This window comes from Pteropus alecto, unplaced genomic scaffold (genome assembly GCF_000325575.1).
Source record: "Pteropus alecto unplaced genomic scaffold, ASM32557v1 scaffold41, whole genome shotgun sequence".
Taxonomy (NCBI): Eukaryota; Metazoa; Chordata; class Mammalia; order Chiroptera; family Pteropodidae; genus Pteropus; species Pteropus alecto.
In genome coordinates, this window is record NW_006430464.1 from 2,448,415 (window position 1) to 2,461,405 (window position 12,991).

General features: G+C 49.7%; 1 pseudogene; it reads left to right on the top strand.

Annotated features, from left to right (window-relative positions):
• Positions 1 to 10,895: 10,895 nt before the first annotated feature.
• Positions 10,896 to 11,014, top strand: LOC112482176 (annotated as a pseudogene).
• The last annotated feature ends 1,977 nt before the right edge of the window (positions 11,015 to 12,991 follow it).

Genomic DNA, 12,991 nt, shown 5'->3' on the forward strand with positions numbered 1-12,991 from the left:
ACCCCCACGCTCCGTGCTGGAGGCCGGGGCCTCAGGTGTACACGAGACTCCCTGCCCCACGGGGCTCCCCATTCACGGGGGAGGGTGTCTCATGCAAACCATTCTAAGGCAGCTCGATAACAGGGTCCGGGGAGGGCTCGGAGGGTGGCCGCAGTGCTCTGCTCTGAAGGACGGTGGAAGGTGACAGAGACTGGGGGACACGGTCCGACTCTGAGACCCCCATCCTGGGGTCTCCCGAGACTTCTCTAAGCGAGGAGTTGACTCTACTCGTGGGGTTCCGGGCTCGGTTCTGGGCTCCTTCCCAGGCCAGCCTCCTGAACCCGGTTCTCAGCCTTCGGCGGGGGACATCAAAGGGGATACTTCCCCAAGCGACAGGGCGAGTGGGGCCAGAAGCCTCCTCTATTCCGTCAGGCCCTCTGTTCCCCACGCTCTGGAGCTCCAAGTCCCCCATCCCTGGCCGCCCTCAGAGTGAAAACCATTAAAACGTTGAATCCAGCTTCCGGTCTGGGTGATTTTATTTCTTTATTTCCTCGCAGGGACAGGCTGGAAAGATGGAAAAGGGACGGCTCGGTCCCTTCCCCCTCCCCGCACCTCTGTCCCTGGGGCCGGAGGTCCGTCCACGTGCTTCCTCTAGCTGGTCACCATCCTTTCTTGCCGTCTCCCTAGAGCTCACGACGCAGGGCTCCGGGGGGCCAGCTCCCGCCCGCCCGCCGTGACCTCCCCCCAGTCTGCGAGGTGGCGGTGATCACGGCCCTCTAAGCCTCTGCCTCTCTCCCTTCCTTCGTCCATCTGTCACCGTCCATCTCGCGTCCCTGGGTCACTCTGTGTCTCAGTGTTTCTCTCCACTCGCTCTTCCCCTCTGTCTCTCTTCCCCAGGACCGTCCCTCAGTCCCTCAGACTTTCCGGGCAGACCCCCATTTCTCTTCGCTGGATTTTTGTCTTTTTTCTTCCTTCTTCTTCTTCTCATTTCCTTTGCCTCTGACGTGCTGTTTCTCCAAGTCTTAAGTCAACTCTCTCTGCTCCTGTCCCTCAGTCACTGAGTCCCAGGTTGAGATTTTTGTGTGTCGGGGGCGGGGGGTGGGGGTCGTTGAACACTGGTGGGGTCAGACAGACTCGTTGTCCGAGCCTGGAGCAGCCACTCTGCTCACATGACCTTGGGCGGTTCGTTGCTCCCTGCCTCAGTTTCCCCGACGAAGGGTATCGAGAAGACCCACTTTAAGAGAATTGAATAAGACTATTGTATGAAGTCGGTGGTCTTGAGGACTGGTTCATACTAAGAGCCCAAGATCCATTTATTTTGTGTGTGTGTGGTACGATACACGTTCTATAAAATCGACCATGTTTACCGTTTTATTTGATTTCATTTCCATTTTTGCCATTTTAAAGTATGCCATTCAGTGGTATTAAGTACATTCAGTGAAGAAACGAGACACAAAAGGCCACTTATCGTGTGATTCTATTTATATGAAACGTCCAGAAGAGGCAAATCCATAGAGACGGAAAGCAGATTAGTGGTTGCCAGGGACGTGGGGAGGAGGGGGAGCTGGTGAGTGAGGAGTGATGGCTAATGGCACAGGGTTTCTCTTTGGGGTGACAAAAAAGTTCCGGAACTACGTAGGGACCCAACAATTCCACCCCTAAGTCGATACCACAGAGAACCGAAAACAGGTATTAAAACCAACACGCGGACACTCGTGCTCATGGTGGTGCTGTTCTCAATAACCAGACGTGGAAATAACCCAGCCGTCTCCCACCTGACACACGGATCAACAAAGATCCGTCCACACGGCGGGTTATCACTCAGCCTCGAAGATGAATGAAGTTCTGATGCCCACTACGACCCGGGTGCACCTCGAAGACACTGATGAATCGTGATCTTAACCTCATTTCTTTGTTCACTGAACTTGTACATATGTCATTCATGGCAACTTTATTCGCGATGGTCCCCGACGGGGAACTCTCCGAATGTCTGTCAGCAGGCGAGTGGGTAAACGAACTGGTGTGCATGCAGATAATGGAATATCCGTGGGCAGTAAAAAGCAACGAACGCCTGGCATCTATAACGACATGGGTGACGGGCGACGATGAGGGAAGAAATCAGACTCGAGGCGGCACAGACAGCATGACTCCCCTGACACGAAGCTCTAGGAAAGGTCACGTCCTAGTGGCAGAAAGCGACCGAGAGTTGCCAGGACCTGGGTTGCTGCAGACAGGATTCACTACCAAGGGATGCCTTTGGGGGGCGCTAGACATGTTTTATCTCTTGATTAGGGTGGCGGTTCTGCGACCCGTCTACAAGTACGCCCAATTCACCAAACTAGACTCCTAAAATGGGTGGATTTTACAGAATATATGTAAACCTCAACAAACTGGATAGAAAAGCAAAGAAAGAAAGAAAGAAAGAAAGGTTTACTGAGCACGTACTGTTTGCCAGACACCCGTGAAAGCGGTTCTGACTCGTAATTCTCAGATCGACCCAGGAGACAGACGCTATCTATTATCCCCATTTCACAGATGAGGAAACCGAGGCCGGGCGAGGTCAGGCGACCTGCCCAAGGTCCCACAGCTGGGAGAAGGTAGAACTGGGATTTCTACCGCTCCTGCCGGGCCGCCGCCCCTCCCCCACCTCTGGTCCCGCCTCTCGCCCCTGCTCTCTCCTCCCTGTTTCTTCCTTCCTCCCCTCTCCGCCCTCTTTTCCTCTCTCCATCTCTCCCCTCACCTCCTTGTCCCGTCCCCGCTCCTGTCCCTCCTGATCTCTGAGCCCCTCCCTGGCTGTTTCCGGGACTAATTTAGCAAATGTTCCAATCCTCTTACAGACGGCCCAGCCTCAGCAGAACCACAGGGCGATCAGCAGGGATTAGTAGGTTCAGGCTCCCAGCCCCCCAGGGAGGGGACTTCATTGGAGACAACCGCGTTTTAACTCAGGGATGCCCTCCTCGCTCCTGTCCCCTCCATAGGAAATCACGCGTGGGACACGCGGTAATAATAAAACCACAGACAAGCTCCCCAGCCAGTGCTTCCTCTACCTCCCCCTCGCTGAATCTTCATTCCGCGCTCATGAGGTAGGGCCAACCCTTCTCCCTTATTCTGTGGATCAGTAGGAGTTAAATAACTTCCCCAAGACAAACAGGATCTGGTCCCAGTCTCCCGGAGAGGCTTAGATTAAAGACGAAGAAATGGAGGAGAAAGGCCTTCCACATGGCCTTCCAGTGCCACTCCTGCTTGGTGACTTCAAAGATGATACTTTCAACCCCTTCAAAACTGGAGGAGATGAGAGAGGGTGTGGGGAAACCAAGGGGGGTGGGGACCTGAAGGAAAAATGCATTCCAAGCAGGAGGAAAAAAAAAAACAGGGCCGAGGAAGAGATTAGGCAGAGAAGCAATAACAAGACAGATGCCAGGAGCGGGGGTTGGGGCAAGGTCTTAATTCTTCCTTAAGTATGTGAGATCTCACCCGGGAAGCATCTAGGCCCGGAGATGTCTGTCAGAAAGTTAATTATGTACTTAATTTATTTACCAGATACGGAATTGTTTATTTTTTAAACTCTTCCGAGAGTGGTATTTCTCCAGGAATTTGTCCCTCTGCTCTAAATTGTCGAATTTATCGGCATACATTTGTTCATTACATTCCGGTTTCCCCTTTCATTTATCGATGGCACTAAATGATATGTCAGAGACCAGATAAGAAGAAAGACTAAACTCCATCATTTTAACCATCACCTCAAGAAGTTAGGAGAGAAGGAAGAAGTAATAAAGATGAGAGCAGAAACAAATAAAGTAAAATAAAAAATGTACCATAGGGGGGAAAAAAAAAACCCGACAGAGACATGCATGCTTTGTTAAAAACTAATAATATCGATAGCTCCCAACAACACTCACAGAGAGAAAAAGAGAGAAATGACCAACATCGAGGATAAAAAAAGCACATTGCTAGAGACCCTACCTTAAAGGTATGAATGATCCTAAGCGGATGTTATGAGCGATTTTATGCCAAGAAATTTGAAATTTGAAACGACAAATTCCTAGCCAAATACAACGTACCAAAGCAAGCACACGCACGCCAAACAGAAAATCTGAATAGTCCTATGAAAGAAGGGTAATGCATAATTAAATTTAGCTTCATCAACAAATTCCACAGAGCAATTAACAAGGAAATGACACTGATCTTAGCCAAACTCCCAGAGATTTGAAAGAGTGAAAACATTTCTTGTTTTATTTCATGAGGCCTGCGTAACCTTCACCTTGTAAACCTGGCAGGGACATTAAAAAGAGTATCTGCAGGGTAATCCTATAGAAGACATTACGTTTGATATTGAAATGATGAAAGCTTTCCTTTGGTGACTGGGAATGAGACAGGACGGCTTAGTGATAGTCACTTCTCTTCAACACTGAGCTGAAGGTCCACGCAATAAGGCAAAAAAGATCCAATCGAGAAAGGAAAGGAAATAAAAGGTATAATGGTTTAGGAAGGAAGGGAGGGAGGGAGGAATGGGGAGAGAGAGAGACGGAGAGAGAGAGAGAGAGAGAGAGAGAGAACTATCATTATTTGATGACATGACTCTTGAAGTAGAAAACCTAAAAGAATCTATAGATAATCATTTCGAATTAATATGAGAATTTCACGAGGTCACTGGATACAAGTCAGTAGAACAAAAACAGATTATTTTTCTACACTCCAGTCACAAACAATTAGGAAACAAATTTGAAAACACCAACACGATTTACAATCATGTCAAATACTTTAGGGGGAAAAAAAAAATCTAACAAAATCTGTGTATGATCTGTACACAGGAAGCTACACTATAACAGAAAAAAAAAGATTTAAAGTAGATCATAATGAATGGAAAAGGCGTTCGACTTTGTTGGTCATCAGGAAAATACAAAATCAAGCCACAATAATCTTCTGCTGTACACCCATCGACGCGGCTAAAATTAAAAGACAGGCAAAGCCAAGTTTTGGTGAGGATGTGGAGTAAAATCACTTTGGAGATCTATTAACCGTTATCTACTCAATTTGAGCAAAACGCCTCCTGTATGGCCCAGAAATTCCACTCCCATGTGTGTCAGAAGACATGCCCAAGAATGTTCTAGCATCATTGCTGGTAATAATCCAACATTGGAACCAACCCAGCTGCACATGGGGCCGAGGCTGGATAAACACACATACTATATCATGCAGTGGCATGTGACAGGGACTCAGAATACACACATATGCTTTCAGAGACAATCTGAAGCACAGAGCTGTATATGGAAGAGGGGCCGATTCCCATGACGTGGACCCGAGGCTCTGAGGAGCCTGGGGAAAAGATGCTTCATTCCCAGGGGAAGAGAATGTGGTCCAGAGAAACCAGAAGAAAAGGAACAAGTTTTCTAAAAAGAGAATAGACATTATATTATTTGATATACATTCGCATCGTTAATAACTGCGCTGTAGGAACTTTGTTAATGAGGCCCGTGAAAACTCTCCCTGCCCACAGTTGCCCACCTGTGGGGTTATCATATTAGCTTCTCGTATGTTCTCCTAGATACAGGCATATGGGAGCAAAAATGCACCTCTGTCGTCCTTTTGAGTGACCACGCTTTCCTGCCTCTCTATTTTCCTGCCTCTCGAGTTGGGTTCAAGAAACCTCTGTTGTCAGAACCGGCTGGGACAGAGACAGATAAAGAGATGGGCAGGTCGACAGCGCAAGGACATGTGGACGGATGGCCGCCTCGATGGACGGATGCGTGCATGATCTTAAAAACGGAAGTGGATCATTTGGGGGCGGGAGGGAAGATTATGGTGGGCACGAAAGTAGAGAATGTCTGTGGAATGGAGTGATAGGGCCCCAAGAGGCTTCTGAGGGACGGAGAACAGTGTCCTGTCCACTCAGCCTGCTGTCCCTGTGGAAAACAGGTGATGATAGTTTGTCACAGCAGAGGGAGGACTGTGGTGGGGGAGGGGCCCGCGGCCCGCTGAGACCTCAGCTAATAATTATAAAGCACTTAGAATAGTGCCTGGCACGTAAGAAAAATGTTGGAGTATTTCTCTCTCTGCCTGTCCCTCCCTCTGTCCCTCCCCATCTGCATCTGTCTGTCTCTGTCTTATCTCGCTTTCATTTTCTCTCTCTCTCTCTCTCTCTGTGGTCTGGGGACACCACCTCTCTCCTCCAGGCCCTGCGCTATCTGGCGCTGGTTCATCCCTCCATCCAAGGCCAGGGGTAGGGGGCGAGGGGCGGCCGAAGGGGGCCGTGTCGCTTAGAGCGGTGGTTTTCAAAGTGTGTCCCACCGCCCCGTTCAGACCGGCAGAATCAGCATCGCCTGGGAACCTGGACCCCACCCAGGACCTACTGAATCAGAAACTCTGGGGGTGAGGCCCCTTAATCTGGGTTTTAACAAGTCCCCAGGGGATTCTGACGCCTACTAGGATTTGAAAGTTGCCGGCTGTGAGGTGCTAGGGAGAAAGGCTGGTTTTCTCAGGGTGGAGGTCAGGCAGAGCTCCAGTGACTTTGCCCGGGGACACAAACCCTGGAGACAAGGGTGGGTTCTCCCCACTGCTGCGACAGAGACAGATGTCAGCTCCCAGGTGGGTGGGGGCAGACAATTCAATTGTCTGGGTGGGGAAAACCAGGCCTGGCTGGGGAGGATGACGTGGCCCAAGGTCAGGCAGCTGACAACTGATAAGGGCTTCAGAGGTTTCCAGTTCATGCTGAGGTCAAGGGAGTTTGCTAAATGCCAGAGCAAAGCCGTCCCTGACCCCTGGGCACTGGCCTGGCAAGGAAGGCCAAGCCTCGTGCCCTCCTGCAGAATGTAAACGGACACAAAATACAAAGGGACAAGGTCAGTCTCCCGTCACATAATCACGTCCGAACCCAGGAAGAAACACAAACATTGCCTAAACCATGGAAGAGACCCACGTCCCCCATCCAGACTCACACAAGTGACACTTTCTATATAAATCACCATCTGGCCTCCTTCCAGCCTCCTGGCTTCTAGATAAGATACCCGAGCAGGGGATTACCCCTACTTTTGACAACAAACAAACCGGAACAAAGTTACTTTTTTTCTCTTTTAATTGTGGTAAACTATGCGGATCATAAAATTTCCCATTTCAGCCCTTTCGACAAAAGCGCGCAGTTCGGCGGCCTTACAAAGCGACGCCATCCGCAGTGCAGTGCGGTCATCGTCATCGTCCTTGCCCCTTCCAGGGCCCATTAAACAGTGACCCACCGCCCCCCACATTCCCTCCTCCCCCGAGTCCCTGGTCATCTCCCATCTACTTTCTGTCTCTAGGGGTTTGCCTCTTCTAGATACTTCATAGAAGTGGAATCATGTCATATCTGTCCTTTTTTGGGGGTCTGGCTTATTTCATTTAGTGTAACTTTCTAGGTTTCTAAATGCTGTCGTATCAGAACCTCTTTCCCATTTTTTTAAATAATTTAAAAAGTTTTTAAATTATAGTGGGTATACAATATTTTATTTGTCAGGCGTACGACGTAGTGATTAGACATTTATGTAACTTACAAAGCGGTCCCCGGGTGAAGCCAGTACCCATCCGACACCGTGCGTAGTTCCTACAATATTACTGACTATGTTCCTTCTGCTGTACTTTACACCCCCGGGACTATTTTGTAACTACCAATTTGTACGTCTCGATCCCTTGGCTTTTTTCATTCCCCCAAACCCTGGCCCCTCTGGCCACCATCCAAACGTTCTCTGTGTCCGAGTGTCTTTGTTCTGTTTGTTTGTTTTGTTCTTGGGGTTCCGCGTGTGAGTGAAATCACGTGGCATTCGTCTCTGTCTGTCTGTCTGACTCCCGTCAGTACCCTCCAGGTCCATCCACGTTGTTGCAGATGGCAAGATTTCGTTCTTCTTTTTAATGGCTGAGTCATAGTCCATTGTATGGATATATTTCTTCTTGATCCATTTGCCCATCGATGGACACCCAGAATGCCTCCATATCTTGGCTACTGTGAATAATGCTGTCATGAACATACAGATTTGCACGTTTCCTCAAAGCAGTGTTTTGAGTTTCTTGGGAAGAATACCCAGAAGTGGGATGACTGGGTCCTTCTTTGTCTCTTTTTATAGCCTTGGTTTGAAAGTTTATTTTGTCTGGCATAAGTATGGATACCCCGGCTCTTTTGTTTATTTCCATTTTCATGAAACATCGTTTTCCGTCTCTTTACTTTCATTCTGTGTATCTTTCAACCTGAAGTGACTCTTTCGTAGGTAATATATGTAAGGGTCTTGTTTCTTATCCATCCAGCCACCCTAACTTTTAATTGGAGCGTTTAATTCATTTATGTTTAAAGTAATTATTGATAGATATGTAGTTATGGCCATTTTATTATTCATATGTTTTTTGATCTTTTTTTCTTCTTCCTCTTCTTAAAAAACTCCCTCTAACATTTCCCATAATACTAGTTGGATAGTGAAAAATTCCTTGAGCTTTTTTCTTGTCTGGGAAGCTCTTTACCTGTCCTTCGATTCTAAATGATAGCTTTGCCGGGTAGAGTAATCTTGGTTATCGGTCCTTGCTTTTCATCATTTTGAATATTTCCTACCAATCCCTTCTGGCCTGCAAAGTTTCTGCTGAAAAATCAGCTGACAGTATTATGAGAGCTCCCTTGCGGGTAACTAATTGCTTTTCTCTTGCTGCTTTTAAGATTCTCTTTGTCTTTCACATGGGCCTCTTTGGGTCCATCTTGTTTGGGACTCTACGCTTCCTGGATTTGTAGATCTATTTCCTTTGCCAGGTTAAAGAAATTTCCCATAATTATTTCTTGAAATGGGTATTTAATTCCTTACTCACTCTCTTCTCCCTCCGGTATCCCTGCGATACAAATGTTGGTAAACTTGATGTTGTCCCAGAGGCCCTTTAAATTATTCTCATTTTTTTTTGGGGGGGGGAGGATTCTTTTTTCTTGTTACTGCTCTGATGGAGTGTTTTCTGCTAACTTATCTTCTAAATCACTGATTCCATCCGCTGCTTCATTTAATCTACTGTCAAGTCCTCCTAAAGGATACTTCATTTTGGTGTCTATATTCTTCATTTCCGACTGGTTCTTTTTTATGTCTTCTACCTCTTTGTTAAAGTTCTCACTGAGTTCATCTCTTCTTCCCCTAAGTTCACTGAGCATCCTTATAGCGAGTGTTTTGAACTCTGCATCTGGTTAATTGTTCGTCTCCAATTTGTTTAGTTCTTTTTCTGGAGCTTTGTTTTGTACTCCCTCTGTCTCTCAGTACTGGCTGCCTCCCTACGTTTGTTTCTATGTATTAGGTAGGGCTGTTATATCTCCCGGTCTTAGTAGAATTGCCTTATGTAGTATGTGTCCTATGGGGCCTGGTGGCACAGTCCCCCTGGTCACCTGAGCCAGGCGCTCCAGGTGTGTCCCTTATGTGGGTTGTGTGTGACCCCTTGTTGTAGTTGAGCTTTAGTTGCTGGAGACTCAGATATAGCAGCCACCTGCGTGTTTACACGTCGATGGGAGGGATTGACCCTCGGGCTGACTGGTCGTGAGGACTGGCCAGTGACTACGGTGGAGGAAATGCTGGACAGGGCCTGATCCTACAGAACAGGATTCATTTTAGCAGGGCTCTGGTGCCTGCCCAGTCTGCCCTTTGGGTATGTCATCCTCGAATGTGGCCCCGGGTTGCGCTCTGGCCCAGATCGAAGCTGGCTGGTCCCAGGGGTTCCTGTGAAAGGCCCTGCTGGAGGCCAAGTTCGGCTGCAGCCTGCGCCCTTCCCTGGGACACCTGGCATGAGCCACCAAGCAATCCACAGATGGCCACTACCTGTGCTGGGCTTGAATGTGCCTCTAGAGGCCAAGCTGCAAACTGAGGCCAGCTGCTGCTAGGGCTTGGCTGGGGGCTGCTCAGCAACAGGGCATGCCAAGGCCAGATGCTGCTTGTTTAGGTTTTGTAAACCTTTGAAAGATTTTAGGAAAATCTGTGGCATGAGCCAAGACAGGTTATTTGTATGGAAAAGCCACTGGAAGTGGCTTGGGTGGGCCCACAAGTTGGGTGGGGGTGGAATCTCAGGGAATCACCTGGGTGGAGCGACCTGTGTTAGCCAAGTTGATGGAGACTCAGATATGGCAGCCACCTGCGTCTGCATGCCGGGAGAGAGGAGGGCTCAACACAGGAACAGCACCCGCTACCGGCACTTCTGTCCGGGAGAAAGCCACCCCTCCAGCCCTCTCCCTGACGCCAGACAAATCAGTTCCTCCCCCTGTATCGTGGCACCTTTGGAGCAGCTGCCCCGGCGCTGGAGCTCAGGATGAGTGAGTCTGTCAGCAAGTGAGTATATGCGCAGGCCCTGGAAAAGGACTGTCTGCAACTCCAGCAGCCCTTGGTCTCACTCGACCGCAATCTCTGCTGGTTTTCACAGCCAGAAGTTGTGGAGACCTCTCTTCCTGGCACTGGAACCCTCGGTTTGGGAGCCTGGTGTGGGATCGGGACCCCTCGCTCTTCGAGATGTTTCTCCCGATTTTCAACTGCCATGCGCGGATGTGGGACTAGCCCGTTCCATGTCTCCCCCTCTTACCGGTCTCGAGATGGCCTCTTCTGTGTGTCCCTGGTTGTAGAATATCTGTTCGGCCAGACTTCAGGTGACTCTCAATGATAGCTGTTCTGTAGTTTAGTTGTAATTCTGATGTGGTTATGAGAGGACGTGAGCACAGCATTTCCCTGCTCCGCCATCTTGACCGGAAGCCTCCTTTTCTCTTTTTTAAAGCTGAATGATACTCCATTGGAGGGGTGGACCACGTTCTGTTTCTCCACTCGTCCATCCAAGGACACTTACATTGTTTCCACTCTTTGTCTATTGTAAACAAGGCTGCTATGAATATGGCTGTATAATATCTCTTTATATCCCTGATTACAATACTTTGGGGCTTAAAAGTCAATCTTTAAGTCTACGGCCGTGCTACCCCGAACAAGCCCGATCCCATCTGATCTCGGAAGCTAAGCAGGGTTAAGCCTGGTTAGTACTTGGATGGGAGACCATCTAAGTAGACCAGGTGCTATAGGTGTGAAAAAAAATTAAAAAATAAGGAATAGTAAACTGACAAGATCCTTGCAATCTGTGAGGTCAACCAAGGGTTGCCTTGCCAAAAAAAAAAAAAAGTCAATCTTTAAACCTTCCCCAGAATCATCTCATACAAGCCCGAATCCTATACAGGTCCTTTCAAACACCCTTTTCTGGTTACACCCCTAGAATTTCTGTGATCCATGTCCCCATCATTACAATAAAAATATAAACCCAACTTTTTTCAGCTACCAGTGTCTTCCTGATGGTCTTTGGCTGAGGAACATGGGCCAATATCGCCAAATGTGTCAAAAACCAACCTGCACCCTAAAAGCATGAAAAGCCAGGCTCCGCATCCCCTCACCCACCGATCCCAGGCGTAGGCCATTTTCTCATCTTTGCCAAACTAATCAGCAAAATGCTACACTTAACTTCCTTCAAAAATCACAGAGAAGGTGGCCTCCGGTCACATCTTATAGACCTAGGAAATTGCTAGATCATCCCCTGTTGACAGCAAGATCATCGACTGTCTTGGGCCCAGTGTGTTCCCAGTGGCCCGAGAAGCAAAAAAAAACAAGTCCAATTATGGCAGATAGGAAGTGGCAGTTCAGAGAGCGAGCTGAATCTACTGACGAGGTCTCTATGCTTTGTTTCTTTATGTATTTGATCACCTAGTTCATGGTCACTCTCATTGGTTATAATAAAGTCCCCTGGGGCTTTATGTATTTGATCACCTAGTTCATGGTCACTCTCATTGGTTAGAATAAAGTCCCCTGGGGATGAGCCTTGTAAGTTGTACTCTCCCCTGACCCAGTCCCCAGCACCCTGGACAAGTGAGGAGTCCAGTCTGATGTTTAGACGCGGGTCCATGCAGCTCCGAGGGGCTGGACTCAGTGACCGGTGACACAGAGACCGGACCCAGTTCATTCATTCACAAGGGAACTAGGCAGCTGTCCACCTGCACCCCATCTCACCTCCAGTGTGTAGGAAAACCGCCAGGACACCAAACCATGGACAGGGCCAGCGTGTCTGGGCCCTCCCCATGTCCGGGACCAAGGAGGCAACTTGGAGAATGGACTGGATGGGCAAGAGTGGGCTCCGGGGACGCGGGAGGAGGCTGCTGGATGGCTGGGGCAGGAGAGGATGGTGGCCGTACAGGGGGGTGGGAGAGGGGGCGCTCCCAGGACCGGGGAGGAATAGGGTGACCCCTGGGCACTGGCTGGCCCTCTGGCTGGAGGACTCTCTCCTGAGATGGAGACCCCCTCCCAGAGGCAATGCCCGGTCCCCCCGATAGAGCTCCCTGAGCACGTGGCCAAGGCTGTCTTGCCAGCTCGGAGGTTTCCCAGCCCCCAGCACAGGGCCAGAGTGCAGTAGCTGCTCAATGAAGGGATTAATCCATGATTGTGGCTCCTGCAGGGGGCGGGGCTTAGGGTGGGTTCAAGGAGGGTGGGTCCCGACACCCTTAGGGTGCGCCTGGTGGGTTCAGCCTGGAGGTGGTATTAAGCCCCATATCTTGCAGGCAGAGACGCAAACGCAGGGGGCAGAGCAGGAGCGAGGATGCAGGACCCCGGGTCCGCTATGGGTGAGTCTGGGCCGACCCTCAGGGGCTGGGGCCAACGGTGCGGCCAGCGGGTGGGATCCAGGGCTGAGGCGGCAGGCTTCTGGGCATCCAGGGAAGGTCGCGAGTGTCTGGGAAGACTTCATGAGTTTGGGGATGAACTTAACATTCGGGGGGCGAGGTGAGCGGAGGACCTGGCGCACAGTGCCGCCTGCAAGGGTCAGGGTGGCTTCCGCCATTGGATGCGGGGGTGGCGGGGACCGACCTGGGACACCATCCTGTGTGAGCCCGAGGCGCCCGCCCTGCCTGCCTTCCCGGTTGTCAGGTAGGGCGTTAGCCTGGTAAAGCGGCGCTGTTATCGGGCCCGTTTCAAAGATGTGGACGCTGAGGCCCAGACAGGTACAGGGGCCGGGGCCAGAGCGG